The 26,238-nt window shown below is 42.5% G+C and overlaps 1 pseudogene; it reads right to left on the bottom strand.

The window, feature by feature from the left end:
- Window positions 1-3,325: 3,325 nt before the first annotated feature.
- On the bottom strand, window positions 3,326-25,429 carry LOC101675840 (annotated as a pseudogene).
- Between the last annotated feature and the right edge of the window lie 809 nt (window positions 25,430-26,238).

Genomic DNA, 26,238 nt, shown 5'->3' with positions numbered 1-26,238 from the left:
CTTCCACCTTCGCTTCAGAGAATTCTTCCTAGAAACATCACCAAAGGCAAGGGAAGTAAGGGCAAAAATGAACTATTGGGAATTCATCAAGTTTAAAAGCTTTCACACAGCAAAGGAAACAGTTAACAAAACCAAAAGACAAATGACAGGATGGGAGAAGACATTTGCAAACGACATATCAGATAAAGGGCTAGTGTCCAAAATCTATAAAGAACTTAGCAAACTCAACACCCAAAGAACAAATAATCCAATCAAGAAATGGGCAGAAGACATGAACAGACATTTCTGCAATGAAGACATCCAGATGGCCAAAAGACACATGAAAAGGTTCTCCACATCACTCGGCATCAGGGAAATACAAATCAAAACCACAATGAGATATCACCTCACACCAGTCAGAATGGCTAAAATTAACAAGTCAGGAAATGACAGATGCTGGTGAGGATGTGGAGAAAGGGGAACCCTTCTACATTGTTTGTGGGAATACTAGCTGGTACAACCGCTCTGGAAAACAGCATGGAGGTTCCTCAAAATGTTGAAAATAGAGCTACCCTAGGACCCAGCAATTGCACTACTGGGTATTTACCCTAAAGATACAAACGTAGTGATCAGAAGGGGCACGTGCACCCAAATGTTTATAGCAGCAATGTCTACAATAGCCAAACTATGACAAGAACCTAGATGCCCATCAAAAGATGAATGGATAAAGAAGGCACGCCTAAAGTGCCACAGATAAAGGCATGGATAAAGAAGAAGTGGTATATATACACAATGGAATACTATGCAGCCATCAAAAGAAACGAAATCTTGCCATTTGCGATGATATGGATGGAACTAGAGGGTATCATGCTTAGCGAAATAAGTGGGAGTAAGACAACAATCATATCATCTCCGTGATATGAGGAAGCTGAGATGCAACATGGGAGGTTAAGGGGGTAGGGGAAGAATAAATGAAACAAGATGGGATTAGGAGGGAGACAAACCATAAGTGACTCTTAATCTCACAAAACAAACTGAGGGATGCTGGGGGGAGGGGTGTTGGTAGACGGGGGTGTGCTTATGGACATTGGGGAGGGCATGTGCTATGATGAGTGCTGTAAAGTGTGTAAACCTGGTGATTCACAGACCTGTACCCCCGGGGATAAAAATACATTATATGTTTATTTAAAAAAATAAATAGATATATAAATTTTATTTTTTTATTTTATTTTTTATTTTTCATTTATTTTCAGCATAACGGTATTCATTATTTTTGCACCACACCCAGGGCTCCATGCAATCCGTGCCCTCTATTTACCCACCACCTGGTTCCCCCAACCTCACACCCCCTGCCACTACAAACCCCTCAGATTGTTTTTCAGAGTCCATAGTCTCTCATGGTTCACCTCCCCTTCCAATTTCCCCTAACTCCCTTCTCCTCTCTAACTCCCCATGTCTTCCATGCTATTTGTTATTCTCCACAAATAAGTGAAACCATATGATAATTGACTCTCTCTGCTTGACTTATTTTTTTAAAAAAAGGGAACTTCTATTATAAAAGCTTTGAACTTAACTTTCTTAACATGTTTGAATTTCTTTTTATAATCTGTATCATGTCTGTACATATTTATTAGCTGCATATTAAAAACATATTCTGAAAGGAGTAGATGATCCAAAGAGTTTATTGATCTGCTTGTGTTTCTCCAGTGTTCCCAGCACCATTTCTTGAAGGGAGTATCCTTTTCATTGAGTGTTCCTGACTTCCTTACCTATTATTGGTTGGCCACATTGGTGGGATTTAATTCTGGGCTCTCTATTCTGTTCTATTGGTGCACATGTTGCTTTTTGTGCCATTACCATGCTGTATTCTGTTACTATGCCTTTGGGGTATGGTTTGAAAGGAGGAAATGTGCTACTTCCAGCTTTGCTCTCTTTTTGCAGGATTCCTTTGGCTATTTGGAGTCTCCTATGTTTCCACACAAATTTCAGAATGATTTCTTCTATTTCTATAAGAAACTCCTTTGGTATTTTGATTGAGGTCACATTGACTCTGTAATGGCTTTGTGTAATATGGTCATTTCAACAGTATTAATTCTTCGAATCATAAACATGGACTGTGTTTCCATTTGTTTGTGTCTTCAACTTCTTTCAGAAAAGTCTTGTAGTTTTCATTGTACCAGTTCTTCACTTCCCTGGTTTCTCCTGTTCCTATTTTGTTGCTTTTGATGCTGTTTTCATTTTCTGATGCTTGACCGTTAGCATACAAGGATGCCACTGATTTTTGTAAGTCAATTTGTATTATGTCACTTTATTGAATCATTGATTACTTTCAACAGATTTTTTTTATTGACTCCAGACTTTTCTGTATGTAAGATGATATTTGCAAAGAGTGATATTTTCACATCTTCCTTCCTGATGTGGAAGGCTTTTGTTTCTTTCTCTTGCCTAATTGCTCTAGCTAGGACTTCCACTACTATATTGAATAGAGGTGGGGAGTGTCCTTCCTTGTTATGTTCCTGTTCTTAGAGGAAATGCTTTCAATTTTTCTTCATTGAGTAGGATGTTTGCTGTGGGGTTCCTGTAGGTGGCCTTTATTATGTAGAGGTATGCTCCTTCTATAGCCAATCTATTAAGAGTTTTTATCATAAAAGAATGGTATATTTTGTCTAATTTCCTTGGGCAACTTTTGAGATGATCATGTGATTTTTATCTTTCCTTTTCTTGGTGTATTGAATTACACTTATTGATCTTTGTAGGTTCAACTACCCTTGCATCCCACAGATAAATCCCATTTAGCCATGCTGCCTAATTTGTTTAATGTGTGAACTCAGTTTGATAACATTTTTTGAGAGTTTTCCCATCTGTATTCATCAAGGATACTGGTTTATTGCTTTTTTTCTTGTGGTGGTGTCCTTATCTGGTTTGCTATCAAAATGATACAGCCTTTGTAGAATGAATTCAAAATTGTTGCCTCTTCCTTAACATTCTGGAAGACTTTGAGGAGTATTGGTATTAGTTTTCCACTGCATGTTCATAGAATTCACTAGTGAAGCCATGAGACTAGTGACCATGAGATTTTCTTTTGGGAGTTTCTTGATTGCTTACTCCATCTCTTGAGTTACAGGTTATAAGTGTTAGGCCCCCCCTTGAGCTTCACTGGACCCAACCCTTATGCAGAATTCAGGGGCCACCAGGACAAACCCCTGACTTTTCCTCATTCTTGGGATCCCTCATTCAGGTTAGACAGAGGCTCTGTGGGCAGAGTAGAGTCTCTCCTTGCCCAGGGGAAGGGAGAAAAGGAACAGTGATGGGGCAGTGCTAAGAAGAGGGAGGTTGAGAAGGCTCCTCACTGCAGATGCTGACTTTGAAATGAGTCCTCCACAGCAGGATCACACAGCAAGCCATCGGGGTCACTCAGCATGTGGAACCATTCCAGGCCCAGTGTTGTCATGTGCAACAACTCCTCCAGCCCCAACCCGACCCCAGCTAGGTTGATAACCCCTCAAAGCCAGGCACTCCAGTCAGAGTTGCCACAATCTCCTTACAATAACCTGGGGAGGACCCTCCTGGGAGGATGCTTTTGGGCCCTGAGCCATGGCAGGAACAGAGGGTCAAGTTCTGGTGGTTGAGGGCATGGGGGTCCTGTAGGCCACTAATTGGCCCCTTGTTTCCTAAAAATAAAGGCCCCTCAAAAAAGCTGGGGGATCCAATATCAGGATGGTTGATGGGATTCCATGCTAAACCGTTCTTGCTGCTGAGACAGAGTGTGTGCATGCCAGGGGGCGAACAAGTCCTAGCAGCAATCATCAAAGAGCACGCTGTGAGGAAAACAGGTTCCCCAGGCTGAAGTCCCTCACTGGATGATGGTGAAATTCTTGCTCACGCCCATTGAGCTGGGTGGGTATAGTGTCCCACAGTGTGGTGGGCTACCCAGGGGCTGCCCACCTGAAGGTTCCTTTAAGCAGGCCGGAGAGGAGAGGACATCACGGGATGTTATAGAGACTTTGGTGTAGGTGGCTGGGTGGGCAGAACCAAATTTGGGGGGGCTGTATGGGTATGGAGGAAGCCTCTGGTCAGTGGACAGTTTGCTGGTATCCAGGGGGACACCCTGAGTGATGGAGGACAAGGCATGTGGCATTGTTGTCACAAATTGGGCAGTTGATCTTGGGTGTCAGCTGAGTCCTTGGGCAATCTCAGGAGGCTGAGGGGAACATGGTGGTGGCAGGAAGGGATTCCAGGGGAAGAAGTTGGGTAAGGGGGGTACCCAGCACAGGAGATGAAGCAGAGGGGGAGGAATTAGAGGATGAGAGAGCCAGAGCACTGAATGAGGGGTGGCCCAGGGAGGAGGCTGACAGTGAGGGGTGGCTATCAGAGCCTTGAACACTGGGTTAGGGACTGCTCCAGGAGGCCCAGGGGTTGGGATTGCCCAGAGAAGACCACAGGATGGGTAGCTGAGCAGGGAGTAAAGTCCTGCCTCATCATAGCCCAAACTTGGTCCGGGCACTGGCTCCCACTGATCCTGAGGTGGATCATGCTGTGTCTTAATTTGGAGGTACTGATAGCCTCACTCAGGCTGGGATAGGCTGTCTCCTCATGGCCCTGGGGGGTGGGAAGTGCCAGGGGAAAGTGCAGGTTGGTGAGATCAGGTAGGGAGCTTCCCGTGTTTCATGGCTGGTGGAAGGACATGCACATTGGCAGGCTGGTCAGGAAGCACATTTTGCTCTGATTAACATCAGAAAGGTGTTCATTGCAGGGATTTCACAGGACTAAGATCAGGAAGAACATCAGGACAGCTTCCAAGCATGGCATGACTTCAACAAATTTTTGTCCTCTAACAAGTTCTCTTCAATAGCAGGGACTTTGGAGTGCACATTGCCATTCAGAAAAGCTCCCTGGTGGCTGTGCAGGATGCTAGGAGGGGCAGGGCCTGGATAAGTGTCCTGAGGGCTGGGGTTCCTCACACTGGTGTGAAGGCAGAGTCCCTACTTGTCCTATTCAGTCAGATGGTAGTAGAAAGACCTGCCCCTTTGCAGCAGCGACATTGTCCCAGGGCACATCCTCCACCAGCTGGGCTCTGGGGGAAGAGACAAAATAGGCAGGTCCACAGGGAGAGCTGTCTTTCTGGCAGGGATAACAGTGGAGAGAGGTCGCCATTTTTCTGGAATCTCACTGTAACTTTTCCAAAGCTCCTGGTGCCCAGTTCTCCACAATGAAAACAGAGGCTAGTTGAGGGGGCTCTTGGAACTCAGCCAGGTCAGAGCTTATCTGGTTATCAGATAAATGGCCATAAAGAGAGCTCCTTGTGTATGTCAGTCACAATGTGGGGGCCTGTAGGCCCATGTGTTCCTCAACCCCAGGCTCTCTGGTGTCTGTGCCTCCCCTACAAGCCTGTCTTCCTGCCCTTCAGCCTCCACCTGTGCCTCTCAGATGACTAGACTGATCTGTGCAGGTTGTCTACATCTTCCTAAGTCAGTCTTGGTCAGTTGTGTGTTTCTAGGAATGGACTCATTTCCTTTAGATATATAATTGGTTGGTATGCAATTATTCATAGTCTTTCATGTTTCTACATATTCCTGTGCTACCCGTTGTAATAACCCTCTTTTATTTCTTCTTTTTTTTATTATATTATATTAGTCACTGTACAGTCTATGTCTCTTTTTTTCTTAGACTAGCTAACTTTTTGCCAGCTTGTGTTCATCATCTTCTAGAACCACCTTGTAGTTTCATTGATCCTTTTGATTGTTTTTCTGGCCTCTATTTCATTTAATTCTGATCTGATTTTTTATTATCTCTTTCCTTTTGTTAACTTTGGGCTTAATTTGTCCCTCTTTTTTTAGTTCACTGAAGTGTAAAGGCAAATTGACATCTTTGTAAGAATGTTTTGTTGCTCTAAACTTCCTCTCAGAACTGCTTTTACTGCAACCCACAAAATTTGATATAATGTATTTTCATTTTCACTTGTTTTGAGACCATTATTTTATTTCCCTTTTGATTTCCTCTTTGACCTATTGATTGTGTTACCAAACTCAGACTAGTTGAGCACCCAGTGCCCAGTAAGCCAATGTCTGAGACATGGGTTTTGAGGCAAAGCAAGCTTCCTTATCACAAGAAAAGCCTAGTGAGAAGGCTGGCTATCATTCCCGAAGCTGCATTGCCCTCTGGTGGAAAATGGACAGCCACTACTTGTTTGGGGAAGGAGGTGAATGTAGGTAGGTGAAGGAGGGCAATGAGGTGTTCCTGGAAACCTTGAGAGAGTGGGCCTTGAAAGAATCTGGAGCTGTATATTCTTCTGGAAAATAAGGCACCCCATTAGGGACATGGAAAGATCAGGTATGTCAGATAATTTTGAGACAAATGTTTCTTTCCACTCCCCATTAGGTTTCTATAATCAGTGGGTAAACTGGGAGTAGGGGGTAAAAAGCAAAGTAAATGACTGATCATGCATGAGGTTAAGACATGCAAAAACATCCTTAGTAGGGAATAAAACGTGACATGCAGCTAAGGTAATATTGCAACTAATACAATGTAGTTCTGCATATGCTTTCAAGACTAGTCCAAGAATCTGGCCTCAGGTGTCTGGCCTCAGTTGTTTAAAATGTTGTCACCTCTTTCCCACATATTTTTAGGTCTACTCAGTTTCCTCTTGTTCATTTTTACTTTCATACCAATGTAGTCAAAGAAGTTGGCTGATATGATTTCAATCTTCTTAATTTTGTTAAGATTTCTGTGTTCCATCAGGGGTCTATCCTGGAGAACATTCAAGGTACACATGAGAAGAATATGCATTCCTCTGCAGGTGAACAGAATGTTCTGTAAATGTCTGTCATTTTTTTTTTGAAGTGTGGTTACATTCTGTTTCCTTGCCAATTCTGTATCTAGATGATCCATCCATTGTGGACCATGGAGTACTGGGGTCCTTATTACTGGATCATTGTCTATTTCTCCCTTATGATCTGTATTTGTTTAATGTATTTCAGTGCTCAGGTGTTGAGGGCACATGTATTTACAATTGTTATATCTTCTTTCTGGCTTGAAGTCTATCTTGTCTGAATGTACATACGGTTGCACCTGCTTTCTTTTTGGTACTATTTGCTTGGGTTATCCACATCCATTCCTACACTATAAACCTACATTTGTCCTTACAGCTAAAATGAGCCTTCTGAAAGCGTCACAAACTTGGGCCTATGTTTTTAATTTATCAAGGCACTCTCTGTCATTTGATTGGTAAAGTCATCCATTTACGTTTAAGTGATTATTGATGCTATTGTCATTTTATCTTTTCTTTTCTGGTTGTTTTGTATCTTTATTATTTCTTCTTCTTTGTGTTTCTGTCTACTTTTGTCAGTTGCTGGTTTTCCATGATGATTCCCTCAGTTTGCCCTTTTTCAATGTTCTCTCTGCTCTAGATATTGTTTTGTCTTATCATGAGGTTTGTATAAACTGTCTCATAGATTAAATGGTGCTTTTCCTGCTGTTGGCAACTTTTCTTCATATGCCTACATGGCTATTCTCATTTTTCTCCTCCCCTTTTGCATTTTTGCTGTCGCAAACTCTTTTTTTGGTATGGGTTTGTTACCAACTGTAGCTCTAGTTATTTTTAATAATGTTAACCATTGCCATTATCATAAAGTGTTTAGTGCCCTATTCTAAAATAAGGTTACAGTTTCTGACTCTGTCTGCCAGCTAACTCAGAGTCTCATCTCATCTGTTCATTACAGTATTAATTTACCTTCCTCTCTTCATTACAGTATTAAAGTTCTGTTCAATATGTCTTGGAGGCAGGACTAGTGGTGGGGAATTCCCTCAAGTGTTCTTTGTCTGGGGAAGTCTTTATTTCTCCTTCATGTCTGAAAGATAAATCCTGGATACAGATTTCTTGACTGACAATATTTATTTTTCAATGCTATGAGTATGTCATTCCACTCTCTCCTGGACTGCAGAGTTTCTGCTGAGAAATCTGCTGGTGTTCTCTCTTATGGGGACTCAGTTTTAGGTTACTTTCTTCTACCCTTTCAAGTTTCCTTCTTTATCATTGACATTTGACAGTGTCATTGGAAAGTGTCTTGGAGATGGTATTTTTGTATTGAGATAGGAAGGTTATCTATTAACTTCACAGACTTCTATGTCCACTTCTTTCCCCAGGATTGGGAAGTTCTCAGACAACACTTTTGTGATAACAACTATGTCCCTCTTCTCCTTCTCTTCTCCTTTTGGTATACCCACTATTCTTAACTGGCTCTTCTAATGGAGACTGGTAGCTCCTCCAGGATTTCTACATTTTCTTTTTTTTTTTTTTTAAGACTTTATTTATATATTTGACAGAGAGATCACAAGTAGGCAGAGAGGCAGGCAGAGAGAGAGAGAGAGAGAGAGAGGAGGAAATAGGCTCCCCGCTGAGCAGAGAGCCCGAGGCGGGACTCAATCCCAGGACCCTGAGATCATGACCCGAGCCGAAGGCAGTGGCCTAACCCACTGAGCCACCCAGGTGCCTTATTTCTACATTTTCTAAGCTTGCTTTTCTTTATCTTTTTTTTTTAATTTATTTTCAGCAAAGCAGTATTCATTATTTTTTCAAGACACCCAGTGCTCCATGCAATCCGTGCCCTCTGTAATACCCAACACCTGGTACCCCAACCTCCCACCCACTGCCCCTTCAAAACCCTCAGATTGTTTTTCAGAGTCCATAGTCTCTCGTGGTTCACCTCCCCTTCCAATTTCCCTCAACTCCCTTCTCTCTATCTCCCCATGTCCTCCATGCTATTTGTTATGCTCCACAAATAAGTGAAACCATATGATAATTGACTCTCTCTGCTTGACTTATTTCACTCAGCATAATCTCTTCCAGTCCCGTCCATGTTGCTACAAAAGTAGGGTATTCGTCCTTTCTGGTGGAGGCATAATACTCCATAGGGTATGTGGACCACATCTTCCTTATCCATTCATCCGTTGAAGGGCATCTTGGTTTTTTCCACAGTTTGGCGACCTTGGCCATTGCTGCTATAAAACATTAGGGTACAGATGGCCCTTCTTTTCACTAATCTGTATGTTTGGGATAAATACCCAAGAGTGCAATGGCAGGGTCATAGGGAAGTTCTATGTTTAATTTCTTGAGGAATCTCCACACTGTTCTCCAAAGAGGCTGCACCAACTTGCATTCCCACCAACAGTGGAAGAGGGTTCCCCTTTCTCCACATCCCCTCCAACACATGTTGTTTCCTATCTTCCTAATTTTGGCCATTCTAACTGGTGTAAGGTGGTATCTCAATGTGGTTTTAATTTGAATCTCCCTGATGGCTAGTGATGATGAACATTTTTTCATGTGTCTGATAGCCATTTGTATGTCTTTATTAGAGAAGTGTCTGTCCATATCTTCTGCCCATTTTCTGATATGATTGTCTGTTTTGTGTGTGTTCAGTTTGAGGAGTTCATTATAGATCCTGGATATCAACCTTTTGTCTGTACTGTCATTTGCAAATATCTTCTCCCATTCCGTGGGTTGCCTCTTTGTTTTCTTGACTGTTTCCTTTGCTGTGCAGAAGCTTTTGATTTTGATGTAGTCCCAAAAGTTCATCTTCGCTTTTGTTTCCTTTGCCTTTGGAGACATATCTTGAAAGAAGTTGCTGTGGCTGATATCGAAGAGAAGGAGCACAAGTTTTTGGTTGCTCTTTCCAGAGTAGCCCTGGTGTCTGTATAGACCAGGCTTAAAGAAAAAAAAAAAAAAAAGTAGGAGGCTGGCACACTGGAGGGGCCAGTATGTATTAAGCCCTTGGGCTTTGGGTGTGTCCCACACTCCAGGCGGAGGATCCTCAAGTTCAGGAATCCCTCAGACCTGGGAGTTCTCTTGTTGAACTCTCAGGTCAGACAGTGCATAAAGTGTTGCTTCTTGTCTGCCTCTCTCCCTTGCCTTTTCCTTCCCCCCACTGTTCCCTCCAGGTCACAGATACCTTACCTCAGAGGACACTGCTCTGTGGCTTCATAACTAGGGGGTCCTCCAGCCACAGCCCACAGGGCCAAATAGACTTTCACTCACCCCTTTCCAGCCCCACCTTCTCCACCACAGGAGTCACTGGTGAGCATTACCACCACTGTAGAAGCCAAGGTAACAGACCTCACCAAGCTGCCTGGGCTCTGGTCTCCGTGAGGCACAATCCACACTCCTTCAAATGTAAACATGGATGGATCTCTTTGGTGTCTCATGTGCTGTGCAGAGGAACCTTTGTTGGGTTTTGGAATCCTACTAGTTGTAAACAGAAAGGGGGAGACAAATGGAAGGACTCATTCTGCCATGATGCTGATCTCACTCCTCCCAAGAATGATGGTTTTAACCATTCTTTCTGGAATTACATGGGCAGCTGGTGTATTTGTTTCAAAAGGATACCTCTTTTTTTGTGTGGATAATCATATCCCATCCATACCTTCCTTTCCTCTCCATTTCAATGCAAATATACCCATCGCCCATCTAAAAGTAATCCACTGTCATAAAGGCACAAGCCATACGGAAAGAGGAGATGAACATGTCATATAATGTATTATCATGTAAAGTATTTAAAATATATGCACAGATACCAACGAGTATATTTATGGCTTTATTTTTTTTTTTTAATAAATTTGAACATTCCTCCATTACTGTTTCCCATATACTATGAGAACATAGAGTTCAGTTTAGATGTTTGTATCACTCAGTGTCCGGTCAGAAGGGAGAAACCATATCACTCATTTTAACATGGATATAAAGAATTATTAAACAAAAGGTTTTAAAGAAGTAAAAGAAAGCTCTAAGGAAACCAGAAGTAGGAGATACAGGAAGTAGACGCTACCTCTAAAAACAGAAGACATTTGAGAGAATAAGTCTGATACTCTGTTTATTGGAGAAGGTGGAACTGGGGTCCTCAGGTAGGGAAAGAAGTTCACCAACATGCCACAGACCAAGGCTACTGGGCAGGAAAACTCTCACTAGAGTACTGGCAAGATTCCCTGGGAGGCAGCCTTCTAGAACTGCTACAATGTACAATTGTAGCCTGCTACAATGCCATACCCTTTTACTTAAAGGCGAGAGAAACTAGGTCTCCTCCAGGCCACTGGCAGTAACACTGTAAGATCAATGGGTGAAAAACTGACAGTGGGACATCTGAGTGGCTCAGTGGGTTAAGCATCTGACTTTGGCTCAGGTCATGATCCCAGAGTCCTGGGAGCAAATCCCACATGGGGCTCCTTGCTCAGTGGGGAGCCTGCTTTTCCTCTGCCTGCCACTCCCCCTGCTTATGCTTGCTCACTCTCTCTCTATCTCTGAGAAGTAAATTAATAAAATCTCTTTAAAAACACAGCAAAAGAAGAAAGCTTTTTCCCCAGCTATGTCTTGCTGTATTCCCTCTGGTGCCCGCTACGAATTCACAGTGCTGACACAGCCAAAATCTGACTTGTATATGCCTCCATGGATGAAACCAACTGAAAAACAAAGAAGGAATGCCCAGAACGCAGGCCTCCTTTGAAGATTCTTGGGTGAAAGCAGTCAGATTCTTACTTCGACTCAAGGTTCTCATGTAGGAAATAAATGTTTAAATTTCGAGGAGAAACAGGCACAAGTGGTGCTCACGTAATTCATGAACTCCTAGCCTCCTTGACCTTATCACCCACTGACCCATATATTATTGTCCTGACCCTTAAGGTTACACTGTCCTCCTTGCTTTGTGATTGTGCTTGGTGTATTGATGTGACCCCAATGAAAGTGGAGTCAAAGCTTGGCATGAGGCCTTTTGCCACTAAAGTGTCTGGTCCCCAGGCCTCTCCTTTCTCCTAGGAAGGTGTCTGGAGAAATTTTTTTCATTTGCCATCTCAGGGTTTGCTAGCCAAACCCAGCAGTGCACTAACTGACAAAGGCTGTGCCAAGTGTGCCACATATCAAAAATGAAACATTTATGACATCCAGTATCAGCAAGTAGGGCACATACAGGGTAGATTTGAATCAAAAGGCAAAGAACAGATAATGGGCAGATTTCACACCTTTAAATCCTCAGCTTCCCCATACACCATTTTACAGCTTTTTTTTTTTTTTACTCATATTGGAGCTTTTTTTTTTTTTTTGACAGAGAGAAAGATTTACATTTCCAGTTTTATTTTCCTTTTTTTTAACTGAGCCACTCAGGCGCCCTCAATTATTTTATTTTTTATAAGCATATTTTTTTTTTTTCCCCAGGGGTACAGGTCCGTGAATCGCCAGGTTTACACACTTCACAACACTCACCAAAGCACATACCCTCCCCAATGTCCATAACCCCACCCCTCTCTCCAGACCGCCCTCCCCCCAGCAACCCTCAGTTTGTTTTGTGAGATTAAGAGTCACTTATGGTTTGTCTCCTTCCCAATCCCATCTTGTTTCATTGATTCTTCTCCTACCCACTTAAGCCACCATGTTGCATCACCACTTCCTCATATCAGGGAGATCATATGATAGTTGTCTTTCTCTGCTTGACTTATTTCGCTAAGCATGATACGTTCTAATTCCATCCATGTTGTCGCAAATGGCAAGATTTCATTTCTTTTGATGGCTGCAAAGTATTCCGTTGTATATATATACCACATCTTCTTTATCCATTCATCTGTTGATGGACATCTAGGTTCTTTCCATAGTTTGGCTATTGTGGACATTGCTGCTATAAACATTCCAGTGCACATGCCCCTTTGGATCACTACATTCGTATCTTTACGGTAAATACCCAGTAGTGCAATTGCTGGGTCATAGGGTAGCTCTATTTTCAACATTTTGAGGAACCTCCATACTGTTTTCCAGCGTGGTTGCACCAGCTTGCATTCCCACCAACAGTGTAGGATGGTTCCCCTTTCTCCGCATCCTCGCCGGCATCTATCATTTCCTGACTTGTTGATTTTAGCCATTCTGACTGGTGTGAGGTGATATCTCATTGTGGTTTTGATTTGTATTTCCCTGATGCTGAATGATATGGAGCACTTTTCATGTGTCTGTTGGCCATCTGGATGTCTTCCTTGCAGAAATGTCTGTTCATGTCCTCTGCCCATTTCTTGATTGCATTATTTGTTCTTTAGGTGTTGAGTTTGCTAAGTTCTTTATAGATTCTGGACACTAGTCCTTTATCTGATATGTCGTTTGCAAATATCTTCTACCATTCTGTCAGTTGTCTTTTGATTTTGTCAGCTGTTTCCTTTGCTGTGCAAAAGCTTTTGATCTTGATGAAATCCCAATAATTCATTTTTTCCCTTGCTTCCCTTGCCTTTGCCGATGTTCTTAGGAAGATGTTGCTGCGGCTGAGGTAGAAGAGGTTGCTGCCTGTGTTCTCCTCAAGGATTTTGATGGATTCCTTTCTCACATTGAGGTCCTTCATCCATTTTGAGTCTATTTTTGTGTGTGGTGTAAGGAAATGGTCCAATTTCATTTTTCTGCATGTGGCTGTCCAACTCTCCCAATACCATTTATTGAAGAGGCTGTCTTTTCTCCATTGGATATTCTTTCCTGCTTTGTCGAAGATTAGTTGACCATAGAGTTGAGGGTCTATTTCTGGGCTCTCTATTCTGTTCCATTGATCTATGTGTCTGTTTTTGTGCCAGTACCATGCTGTCTTGATGATGACAGCTTTGTAATAGAACTTGAAATCCATTTCTTTGTGTCTTCCTCAATTTCTTTCATGAGTACTTTATAGTTTTCTGAGTATAGATTCTGTGCCTCTTTGGTTAGGTTTATTCCTAGGTATCTTATGGTTTGGGGTGCAATTGTAAATGGGATTGACTCCTTAATTTCTCTTTCTTCTGTCTTGTTCGTGTAAAGAAATGCAACTGTTTTCTGTGCATTGATTTTATATCCTGACAATTTACTGAATTCCTGTACAGGTTCTAGCAGTTTTGGAGTGGAGTCTTTTGGGTTTTCCACATATAGTATCATATCATCTGCGAAGAGTGATAATTTGTCTTCTTCTTTGCCGATTTGGATGCCTTTAATTTCCTTTTGTTGTCTGATTGCTGAGGCTAGGACTTCTAGTACTATGTTGAATAGCAGTGGTGATAATGGACATCCCTGCCGTGATCCTGACCTTAGCAGAAAAGCTTTTTCAAAGCTTTTCTCCATTGAGAATGATATTTGCAGTGGGTTTTTCATAGATGGCTTTGATGATATTGAGGTATGTGCCCTCTATCCCTACACTTTGAAGAGTTTTGATCAGGAAGGGATGCTGTACTTTGTCAAAGGCTGAAAAAGCATCTATTGAGAGTATCATATGGTTCTTGTTCTTTCTATTACTGATGTGTTGTATCACATTGACTGATTTGTGGATGTTGAACCAACCTTGCAGCCCTGGAATAAATCCCACTTGGTCGTGATGAATAATCCTTTTAATGTACTGTTGAATCCTATTGGCTAGTATTTTGGTGAGCATTTTCGCATCTGTGTTCATCAAGGATATTGATCTACAGCTCTCTTTTGATGGGATCCTTGTCTGGCTTTGGGATCAAGGTAATGCTGGCCTCATAAAATGAGTTTGGAAGTTTTCCTTCCATTTCTATTTTTTGGAACAGTTTCAGGAGAATAGGAATTAGTTCTTCTTGAAATGTTTGGTAGAATTCCCCCGGGAAGCCGTCTGGCCCTGGGCTTTTGTCTATTTGGAGATTTTTGATGACTGTTTCAATCTCCTTACTGGTTATGGGTCTGTTCAGGCTTTCTATTTCTTCCTGGTTCTGTTGTGGTAGTTTATATGTCTCTAGGAATGCAACCATTTCTTCCAGATTGTCAAATTTGTTGGCATAGAGTTGCTCATTATATGTTCTTATAATAGTTTGTATTTCTTTGGTGTTAGTTGTGATCTCTCCTCTTTCATTCATGATTTTATTTATTTGGGTCCTTTCTCTTTTCTTCTTGATAAGTCTGGCCAGGGGTTTATCAATTTTATTAATTCTTTCAAAGAACCAGGTTCTATTTTCGTTGATTTGTTCTATTGTTTTTGGTTTCTATTTTATTGATTTCTGCTCTGATCGTTATGATTTCTCTTCTCCTGCTGGGCCTAGGGTTTCTTTGTTGTTCTTTATCCAGCTCCTTTAGGTGTAGGGTTAGGTTGTGTACCTGAGACCTTTCTTGTTTCGTGGGAAAGGCTTGTACCACTATATATTTTCCTCTCAGGACTGCCTTTGTTGTGTCCCACAGTTTTTGAACCGTTGTATTTTCATTATCATTTGTTTCCATGATTTTTTTCAATTCTTCTTTAATTTCCAGGTTGACCCATTCATTCTTTAGAAGGATGCTGTTTAGTCTCCATGTATTTGGGTTCTTTTCAAACTGCCTCTTGTGGTTGACTTCAGCTTCAGAGCATTGTGGTCTGAAAATATGCAGGGAATGATCCGAATTTTGATACCTGTTGAGTCCTGATTTAGGACCGAGGATGTGATCTATTCTGGAGAATGTTCCATGTGCACGAGAGAAGAATGTGTATTCTGTTGCTTTGGGATGAAATGTTCTGAATATATCTGTGATGTCCATCTGGTCCGGTGTGTCCTTTAAGGCCTTTATTTCCTTGTTGATCTTTTGCTTGGATGATTTGTCCATTTCAGTGAGGCGAGTGTTAAAGTCCCCTACTATTATTGTACTATTGTTGACGTGTTTCTTTGATTTTGTTTTAATTGGTTTATATAGTTGGCTTCTCCCAAGTTGGGAGCATAGATATTTAAAATTGTTAAATCTTCTAGTTGGACAGACCCTTTGAGTATGATATAGTGTCCTACTTCATCTCTTATTATAGCCTTTGTCTTAAAATCTAATTGATGTGATATAAGGATTGCCACTCCTGCTTTCTTCTGATGTTCCATTAGCATGGTAAATTGTTTTCCACCCCCTCACTTTAAATCTGGAGGTGGCTTCGGGCTTCAGATGAGTTTCTTGTAGGCAACATATCGATGGGTTTTGTTTTTTTATCCATTCTGATACCTGTGTCTTTTGATTGGGGCATTTAGCCCATTCACATTCAGGGTAACTATTGAGAGATATGAATTTAGGGCCATTGTATTGCCTGTAAGGTGACTGTTACTGTATATGGTCTCTGTTCCTTTCTGATCTACCACTTGTAGGCTCTCTCTTTGCTTAGAGGACCCCTTTCAATATTTCCTGTAGAGCTGGTTTGGTGTTTGCAAATTCTTTCAATTTTTGTTTGTCCTGGAAGCTTTTAATCTCTCCTTCTATTTTCAATGATAGCCTAGCTGGAAATAGTATTCTTGGCTGCATGTTTTTCTCGTTTAATGCTCTGAAAATATCATGCCAGCTCTTTCTGGCCTGCCAGGTCTCTGTGGAGAAGTCTGCTGCCAATCTAATATTTTTACCTTTGTATGTTACAGACTTCTTTTCCCAGGCTGCTTTCAGGATTTTCTCTTTGTCACTGAGACTTGTAAATTTTACTATTAGGTGATGGGGTGTGGGCCTATTCTTATTGATTTTGAGAGGCGTTCTCTGAACCTTCTGAATTTTGATTCTCATTCCCTTTGCTATGTTGGGGAAATTCTCCCCAATAATTTTCTCCAATATACCTTCTGCTCTCCTCTCTCTTTCTTCTTCTTCTGGAATCCCCATTATTCTAATGTTGTTTCATCTTATGGTCTCACTTATCTCTCAAATTCTCCCCTCGTGGTCCAGTAGCTGTTTGTCCCTCTTTTGCTCAGCTTCTTTATTCTCTGTCATTTGGTCTTCTATATCGCTACTTCTTTCTTTTGCCTCATTTATCCTAGCAGTGAGAGCCTCCATTTTTGATTGCACCTCATTAATAGCTTTTTTGATTTCAACTTGGTTAGATTTTAGTTCTTTTATTTCTCCATAAAGGGCTTTTATATCTCCCGAGAGGGTTTCTCTAATATCTTCCATGCCTTTTTCAAGCCCGGCTAGAACCTTGAGAATTGCCATTCTGAACTCTAGATCTGACATAATACCAATGTCTGTATTGATTAGGTCCCTAGCCTTTGGTACTGCCTCTTATTATTTTTTTTGTGGTGTTTTTTCCCACCTTGTCATTTTGTCCACATAAGAGTATATGAGGGAACAAGTAAAATACTAAAAGGGTGGCAAAAACCCCAGGAAAATATGCTTTAACCAAATCAGAAAAGATCCCAAATCGTGTGAGGGGAGAAAGGGGATAAAAAGAGATTCAAAAAGAAAGAAAATAGAAAAATAAAAGAAAAGAATTAAAAAAAAACGAATTAAGTAAAGTATAAAAAAGAAAATATATATATATATTAGATAAACTAGTTAAAAAACTTTAAAAACGAAAAGGGTAAAAGTTTAAAAAAATTAGCAGAAGAAGGGAAAAAATGAAAGAGAAAAAATTTAAATTAACTCCAAGCCTAAAAAATCAGAGGGAGAAAGCCATTAGTTCCGTGCTTTGCTTTCTCCTCCTCTAGAATTCTGCTGCTCTCCTTGGTATTGAAACCGCACTCCTTAGTAGGTGAACTTGGTCTTGGCTGGATTTCTTGTTGATCTTCTGGGGGAGGGGCCTGTTGTAGTGATTCTCAAGTGTCTTTGCCCCAGGCAGAATTGCACCGCCCTTACCGGGGCCCAGGCTGAGTAATCTGCTAGGCTTTGCTTTCAGGAGCTTTTGTTCCCTGAGCGCTTTCCGTAGAGTTCTGGAGGACGGGAATACTAATGGCGGCCTCCTGGTCTCTGGCCCGGAGGAGCAGAGATCCCGGGGCCCCACTCCTCAGTGCGCCCTCAGAGAACAGCGACCAGTAACTCCCAACCCCGAGCTGTGAGCTTACTCTCGGCTCTGTCTCTGTAGCCGGCTTTCCCTTTCCAATACCTGCAAGGTCTGCGACACTCAGACAACCCGATCCTTCTGTGACCCTGCGGGACCTGAGGCCACGCTGACCCCTTGTGGGCTTTGCCCCGGTTTAGCCTCTGGAGCGATGTCCCTCACCAGAACAGACTTAAAAGTCCTGGTTTTGTGCTCCGTTGCTCTGCCATTTGCCGGGAGCCGGCCCCTCCCCCCAGGGTCTATCTTCCCATCGCTTTGGATTCACTTCTCCGCCAGTACCTTTCAGAAAGTGGTTGTTTTTCTGTTTTTGAATTGCTGTTCTTCTTCTCTTCGATCTGCCGATGGATTTGTAGGTGTTTGCAATCTTTCGATAAGCTATCTAGCTGATCTCCTGCTAGCTGAAGTAGTCTCAGCCTGCTACTTCTCCGCCATTTTGACTCCCCATATTGGAGCTTCTATGTGACAACACAACAATTCCACCTTTCACCTATCTACATGGCTACACTTACAAGTGAAAAACTTCTCACTCTTTCCCCAAAATGGAAAAGACAGGCAGTCCCAAGCATTGAATTAATCAGTTATATTTAGTTTCTTCAGTCCAGACACAATCATTTGATTATTCTGTTACCTAGAGATTATATTTGAAATATTACCATGGACAACTTGCATAAAATCACACTTGTAAGAAGAAGGAAGAAAGAAAATACATAATTAATACAAATGACATGACCAGAAACAAAAAATATACAAAACTACCACAGTCCTTGTCCTACTTTTGGTTACAGGCAGGAACTGAGATCTGTGACTTCCTTCTTCCACTTCTGATTCTGTGTATTCTCATCTCTCCCAGAAACACAGCAGGTCAGAGTTCTGTACCTTGGAAGTAGACACACATTCATTCCTGAAGGTCTGAGTCCTCAAGAGTCTGGCTTCCTTGCATTTCCTGTGGGTTCCATCCACCTTTGAAATTGGACTAGAAGTACTGAGAAGCAGTACATAGATCCTGGAACTGTGCTCATGGTCAAAGCTTTCTTCAATTCATCTGGGGTCTGAAAACGCTCTTCTTCATTCACATCTTTATTCTGGCAGCAGTTCTGTTCTCTCGAACTGCTGTTGACTCACAAGGGAACCCAAATTCTCATCTTCCCTTCCCTGAATTAATGCAGCACTAGTATTTCAGAAATAACAGATATTTATTAAGGTTCATTAAGATAAGTAGGTCTTGGGGTGCCTGAGTGGCTCAGTTGGTTGGGCATCTGCGTTTGGCTCAGGTCATGATCCCCGGTCCTGGGATCGAGCCCCACATTGGGTTTCCTGCTCAGTGGGGGACCTGCTTCTCCCTCTGCTCCTTCTTCTCCCTCTGCTCCTCCCTGACTCATGCTCTCTTAAAAAAAAAAAAAGGTAAGTAGGTCTCGTCCATTCCAGAATAAGAAAGATATACAAGAGAATATTACACTCAACTCTTCTTAAAGTCCACCAACCATACATTTATTCAGAAATGTTGAGACAGAGAACATTTCTAGTCAGACTCCACATTTCCTAAAATAAAGCTGGTGACTCACTCATAGCCTCTGGGTTTATCTGCACAACACAAACTGCATAAAATAAACACCATTTAATTCTTCAGAGTAATTCAGACCTCATCTCATTTAATATCAAAACAATGTAAAGATTCCATGAAATAATGTTCATGATCCAAAGAAACACGACTTTCAGTAGCAAAATTCAGTCTATCCCATATATGCTCAAACAGTCAACATTTATCTTCTAATACCTGAGCATAGGCATGAATTGCCTATTCTCATAACCACACCCCAGCAGTCTATACCCAGAAGAGAAGGGCAAGACACCAGGTCTTCCAGGACTAACTTTAGAGCCATTAACCTCAGGGATTCTGCAGCTCTGGTAAGAGCCACCGTGAGTAATCTAGAACCCTGTTGGGACCCTATGGGGACATAGCTTCATGGCCCCAGGGGAGGAATGGGGATTTGGCCCCTGGGAGAGCACCATCAACACCACAGCCTGAACTGAAGCCCTGCCCTGAGAGGCTCACAGGCTACTCTGAAGAACAAAGAGGGTTGTTAAGGGGTACAGGTGTCTGCACAGGCCCACCCACCCCAGAACAGATGGGCAGGGATACATCTCCTGAACTCAACCTGAAGTATAGAAACAGAGTCCCAGAGGCTAGTGGGAAGGAGAAAAGGTGGGAACCATCAGTCATGTTGTAGAATGAGACATCCCCTTCCTTCAGGTCCAGGAAAACCCCTACCCTGTGGGGAATTGGCACAAGGAGTCCTGAATTATCAGGCAGGGAATAGAGTTTATGTTCATACATCCCCACAACCCAGAACCCCTTTTCTGGGGATTCCTTGTACCAGCCCTTCCTCTCCACATCTCTCCTACAGACCCCCAGAGCCCACTCACTTCTCCATTCCTCATCTCCACCACCCAATAACAGCGCCCTGATTAATACCCTCCTGAACTAAGATGCTACACTGTTTTCTGGGTCCTTAGTTGTATACTTCCAGGTCAAACAAGACTTTTCATCAGAAACGGCAAGGTTTGGATCTGCAGACCCCAGATCCAGAGTGACAGACACTGCAGAGACAATTTCCAATCATTTGAGGTCTCCCATTGCCCTATAATAAAGCACACATCAACCACCTCCACCACCAGACACCTAGATGCATTTGGGTAGGGTTAAGCCTCGTGAGATTAGAATCTTGTGACTCAAGCACACACCCCACCAACCTGGAGAAGGAACTAAAGACTGATCTGGGAGGACAAGACTGGACTCCAACACTGAAGGGTATCTCTTTAGCATCTGAAATCATCCACAACCACCAACCCACCTACGTGACTTTCACCACCCCATCTGCACCCGCCACCACTGATGGGGCCTACATCTGTGTCACCACAGCAAGCTGAGGAGAGGTAAGCCACCCTGGAGCAGCAGTAGGAGGACCCAGAAAGAACTCAAAGTAAGTCACAAGGCAGGAACTTCTCCTTCCACCAATCTACAAAAGAACCACATGTTTCTTGTTAAGGCTTTGAGAAGTCTGAATACACTGGAGTCTGTATCTAGTCTTCTGAAATACACTGATGCAAGGGTTACAGGGAAATATGTTTTGGAAACATTCCCTGATGCATTTATTACACACACACACACACACACACACACACACACACACACGGGCATCACCCTACAGACTTCCCATAAAAGCCAAGCCATAAAGCTTAACACCACTGAGAGGCTGTGTAACAACCTGAAAAGAAGAATTTATGCCCAGATTCCACTCAAATTATGTTTTCTCAATCCTTAACCACATATCCATCTTAAAAATTAGGTTTTATTGAAAAGGATGGGGGAGATCAAAATACAAGTATACAAGGCGTACTTTAAAACACATACTTTAAACAATTGCACCTGCAACAGTCAGTTGAGCATCTGGCTCCTGATTTGGGCTCAGGTCATAATCTCAGAGTGGTTGGATTCAGCCCCCCTATCAGCCTCCAGATTCAGCATAGAATCTGCTTGAGATTTTCAACACTCCACCCACTCCAATGGCTCTAAATAAATAACTAGATAAATACAATTTTTTTTAAAGATTGTATTTATTTGAGAGAGAGACAGAGATAGTGAGAGACAGCAAGAGCAGGGAGGAGTGGGAAAAGCCATGTCCCCATTGAGCAGGGAGTCCAATGCAGGGTTCAATCTAAGGAACCTGGGGTCATGACCTGAGCCAAAGGTAGCTGCTTAAGAAACTGAGTCACCAGGTGCCTGGGTGGCTCAGTGGGTTAAGCCGCTGCCTTCAGCTCAGGTCATGATCTCAGGGTCCTGGGATCGAGTCCCGCATCGGGCTCTCTGCTCAGCAGGGAGCCTGCTTCCCTCTCTCTTTCTGCCTGCCTCTCCATCTACTTGTGATTTCTGTCAAATAAATAAAATAAAATCTTTAAAAAAAAAAAAAGAAACTGAGTCACCCAGGGGCCCCTAAATTCTTTTTTTTTTAATTCAATAAAAATATAGCCAAACTGTGGAAGGAGCCAAGATGTCCTTCAGCAGATGAATATATAAAGCAGATGTGGTTCATATATACAATGAAATATTATTCGGCCATCAGAAAGGATGAATACCCACCATTTGCATTGACCTGGATGGAACTGGAGGGGATTATGCTAAGTGAAATAAGTCAAACAGACAACAATCACATGGTTTCACTCATATGTGCAACATGAGGAATACCATGGAAGACTTTAGGAGAAAGAAGGGAAAACTGAAGAGTTGGGGGAATAAGAGAGGGAGACAAACTATGAGAGACTATGGACTCCAAGAAACCATCTGAGGATTTCAGAAGGATGGGGGTGGGAGAATGGAGTAGCCTGGAGATAGATATTAAGGAGGGAATGTATTGTGATGAGCACTGGGTGTTACATGCAAATAATGAATCACAGAACACTAAACTAATGATGTACTGTATGATGACTAACATAACATAATAAAAAATATTTTTTAAGACTTTGTTTATTTGACAGACAGAGATCACAAGTAGACAGAGAGGCAGGCAGAGAGAGAGAGGAGGAAGCAGGCTCCCTGCTGAGCAGAGAGCCCGATGCGGGACTCGATCCCAGGACCCTGAGACCATGACCTGAGCTGAAGGCAGCGGCTTAACCCACTGAGCCACCCAGGCACCCAATAAAAAATATTTTATTACTATGCTTCATGGGAAAAATATTTTTAAATTAATTAATTAATTAAATCATGCACATCAATTCAGCAGAGAAGAGGAAATGCTAAATATGATTATTTAATCATCACTTTTCACATACATCCCAAGAATCAGCTAGGCTCTCTAAGGAGCCTCACACATCGGGGCCCCTGGTTTCCATCATCTCTGGCTTCCCTTTCTCTACATTGACAGTTTATATCCCTGATCATAAATACAAATAGCCAAAAAGAAAAAGCACATATTACACAGGTTCAAAGGGCCCAGATTCTTAATCTACCCCAGTACTAAAGGAACCTCTGGATAACTTTTCATTGCTTTAGGATCCTCAGACCACTCTCATGTCCCCACACCACTGGAAGATCAAGATGATCTCATTATCAGAGGCAAATCTGGTTACATGATTACTTTCAAACAGCTTAAAACACGTGTAAGTCCTCTCAGAAATCTCTCAAACAGGTATCAGGAGTTTATTACTTTTCATACATGCAAATAACTTGCACACTCTCTTGTATAATGCCTCTGTATACTTCTACCACTCACAGATTTGTGGTCTCACTTCTACCACTCTTATCTGCCAATAATCTCTCCAAAGGAATCTCAGTCTCTCCACTTTCCTTCTCCACTCTTCTTTTTTTCCTAACACATTTTTTCTTTCCTGATTTGAACTCCACTTTTCCCTAGTAAAGTATTTTAACTCTTCTCGTTTTCTCCTTTTGCATCTTCACACTTGGCCTCCAATATTCTTCTTAAAAGAGGGATAACGGTTGTGAATAATTATCAGTAGCTGTTTTTAAAAACACATACATATCACATATCATAATGTTAAATATTTAATATATAACATATGTTAAATAATATAATATTATTATAACATATGTAAGTTTTTGCTCTTCTTATTTAACAATATACAAAAGATGTTGTATATAATTTCAGGTGGTTCACAGATCCCACCCCAAGGAATCCATAAATATTCTGGTAGCTCTGCATCTCAGATTCAGATCACCTGCTCTAAAATATTTAATTCCTCAACACCTAAAGAGGCTTAAAGGAAGAAACCCAGTTCCAACAGGGAGTCAGAGAATGAGGAAGCAAAATAAAGACCAGCATACCAGAGGTTTAGCAAGAAACGGGAAAATCAAAACCAGAGACCAAAAAAGTAGGAATATCAGGGGAAAATGGATTCAGAACCAAGAATCCACTAGGAAGACCTGAGTTCTAAGCAGGCAAGCTTGTTTTCTGAAATCCTTCTCACACAACAGTTTGTGATTTAGAAAGTCACTATCCTGTTCCAGACCTCTCTGTTGTCAATGCACCAATTAAAAGTATGAATTGAGCAGTGGGTTCAGAGGGTGTTGGTAACCCTAACAGTGACCTGCAGTAGAGAGTGGGGCAGAATGGAGGCATATCTGTGTTCCCAAGGACAGTCCTTACAGTATTAAGAGAAGGAAGACAAAAGTGACAAGGATAGCAGGACACCAACCCCATCCTGGTGTAGGGTCTGTGACATAGAAGGTGGCTGAGTTGAGCCTGGGGATAAAGGTAACAGGAAACTGAGTAGCTTACCTTCCTCCAGAATGAAAGGGAGCACACCCTGGTGAGACCTCAGTCAGAACAAGCCTGCTCAGCTTTCATCTACTGACCCTTGCCTGCCCTCTGGGCTACAGGTGACACTAACTCCAGAGTGAGGAGAGGCTGGAAAGGAAATGATCTCCTGCCATGTGCTGACATACACTGTATAAAAAAATTATAGGGATAAAATATATAAAATTCCATAATTATAAAAACATCATTACTATACCTGGTGATGTTGAACACAGAGATCTTTGAGAAATAACCCAAAAGGAGAGATAATTTCAGGTAGGGATGTGAGGTAAACTCTAGAGTAACAGTGGCCAATCCTTCTCAGATAACACAATCACTATCTGGGGACATTGACAGCTCATTCCACCACATTCTCACACATAGTCTGTCCAGTCCTCTACCCATCACCTTGTGATCACAACTTCCAGGAACTGGAGAAAACACACTCTCCCTAGTTGGTATTATGGAGCTAAGGTCACACTCCTAAACTTGGTGACCCATTAATTTATATAGTTCTTTTCTTGAAATCTCAGAGCAACTGGCTTTTGGATTCCAAGTGCTAACAGAACTAGTTGCACTGAACGCTAAAGAGCTAGCAATATGGCACGCAAGTCAACATTGGAATAATCTCAAGATGCATGACAGACTCCAGGAACCACCATCACCCCCAGGTTTCCAGGAACTGGGTGGGAAATAGTGGCCCAGATTGGAGAAAGCTCATGGAACAGGGCTCTTCCTCCCACCAGCTTCTGCTTCTGCCCCAGAGAAGGGTCCACATGTTTCTGCCTGAAACAAGAAGAGACACCTTGACCTAGGTGGAACAAAAACACAAGGACACCTGGACAGTCACTCACCAGTCAGGTAAACAGATTTCCTCCAGTCTGAAAGGCAACACAGGAAACAGGTGAGCTAAGAACCAGAAGGTCTCCTTCAAAAAAGACACGGAAATGTCTAGAGAAAAAGCAGAGCTTACTGAGATCTGCTTGGAGTTCTTCTGAAAGAAAGTGAGAAATGAGCATGAACCCCCATCTTTAAGAACAGTAAAGATTGCACCTGACAAACCCACAAATGCACATGTCAGTATCCTAGAAGTCATAGATCCAGATCCATCGAGCCTCCACAGCTCCATGTCCTCTCTCGACCTCCTCAGCCACCTGCTCCAGGGCAAGGGCCCTCTGTCCACTTTTCCTCTGCACTGGCTGTCACACTCACAGACCATGGCCACTGCCCTGCCTTACCTCTGGCTTTCAGTGCCTCCTCCTTTGCCCGCTGGTTCTCGTCCTTTTCCCTATGGAGTTTCTCCCATTCCTTCATCTCCTGGCACTTAGCAGTTTGTTCTCTCTTGGTGTAGTAGGCAGTCCCAAAGAGTAAGAATATCAACAAGGTCAGGATCACCATGAAAGCTAACATCCAGGGAGAAGTCCAGGGAAAGAAGTCCTCTGGGACCGGCCAAAAACACAGTCAGGAGCATGGCCCAGAACAGTCCACCCAGCACACCCAGGGACTCCCAGTCCCTCCCTATGGCCCTACTGGGAGAGGGAAACAGCACACCTGGAATAAAAATGGCCATTGCTTTCTTTTGGCTCAGGATTGGGTTAAGAAGGAAGCAGGTCACATTTTCCGAAGAGCTATGTTTCACCACCAGCGCAACCTCCACACTGAACAGCCCTTTAGCATTTTGGACATGAGTCTCAGAAATGTCAAGAACTTCTCTCCACTGAGGGCTCTCCACTGTACCTGGGGCTTTGGGAACCACCCCGACGCCTTACACTTGGACCCCATCCTCCTCTGGCCCTGTGATAAGCACTGGAGCGGCAGAGCCCATACCTTCAAGAGAGTACAGGGAGGCCTCCTAGAGCCCAGGGATGCAAGAAAAGCCTTCCTGTGCACACCTCAAATGGCAGCATTACACTCTGGGGTCTGCACTGGGGAATGATCATGGCAGGGAGCAAAGCAGGGGTCCTACCACAAAAAAAGAAAAAGAAGGATCATGGGGACATGTGGTAGGCACAGAAGGCAGGTTTCTTCTCCCTAAACATGAGGGTGGGAAGTGTGTTGTCCAGAGTGACAAAAGGAGGAATTTGCTCTCAGATTCCATCCTTCTCTGCTCTTCTCACCTCACACACTCTCTAGGTCATATGCACGTACACTGCCACTTGGTACATCACTTCATCTTCAAAAAATCTAACTACCTGCTGAGCATCCCC

Source organism: Mustela putorius, unplaced genomic scaffold (genome assembly GCF_011764305.1).
Source record: "Mustela putorius furo isolate JIRA1106 unplaced genomic scaffold, ASM1176430v1.1 tig00003929_pilon_pilon_pilon, whole genome shotgun sequence".
NCBI lineage: Eukaryota > Metazoa > Chordata > Mammalia > Carnivora > Mustelidae > Mustela > Mustela putorius.
Note: the sequence above shows the minus strand (reverse complement) of the source record. Positions and strands in the feature narration are given on the sequence as shown.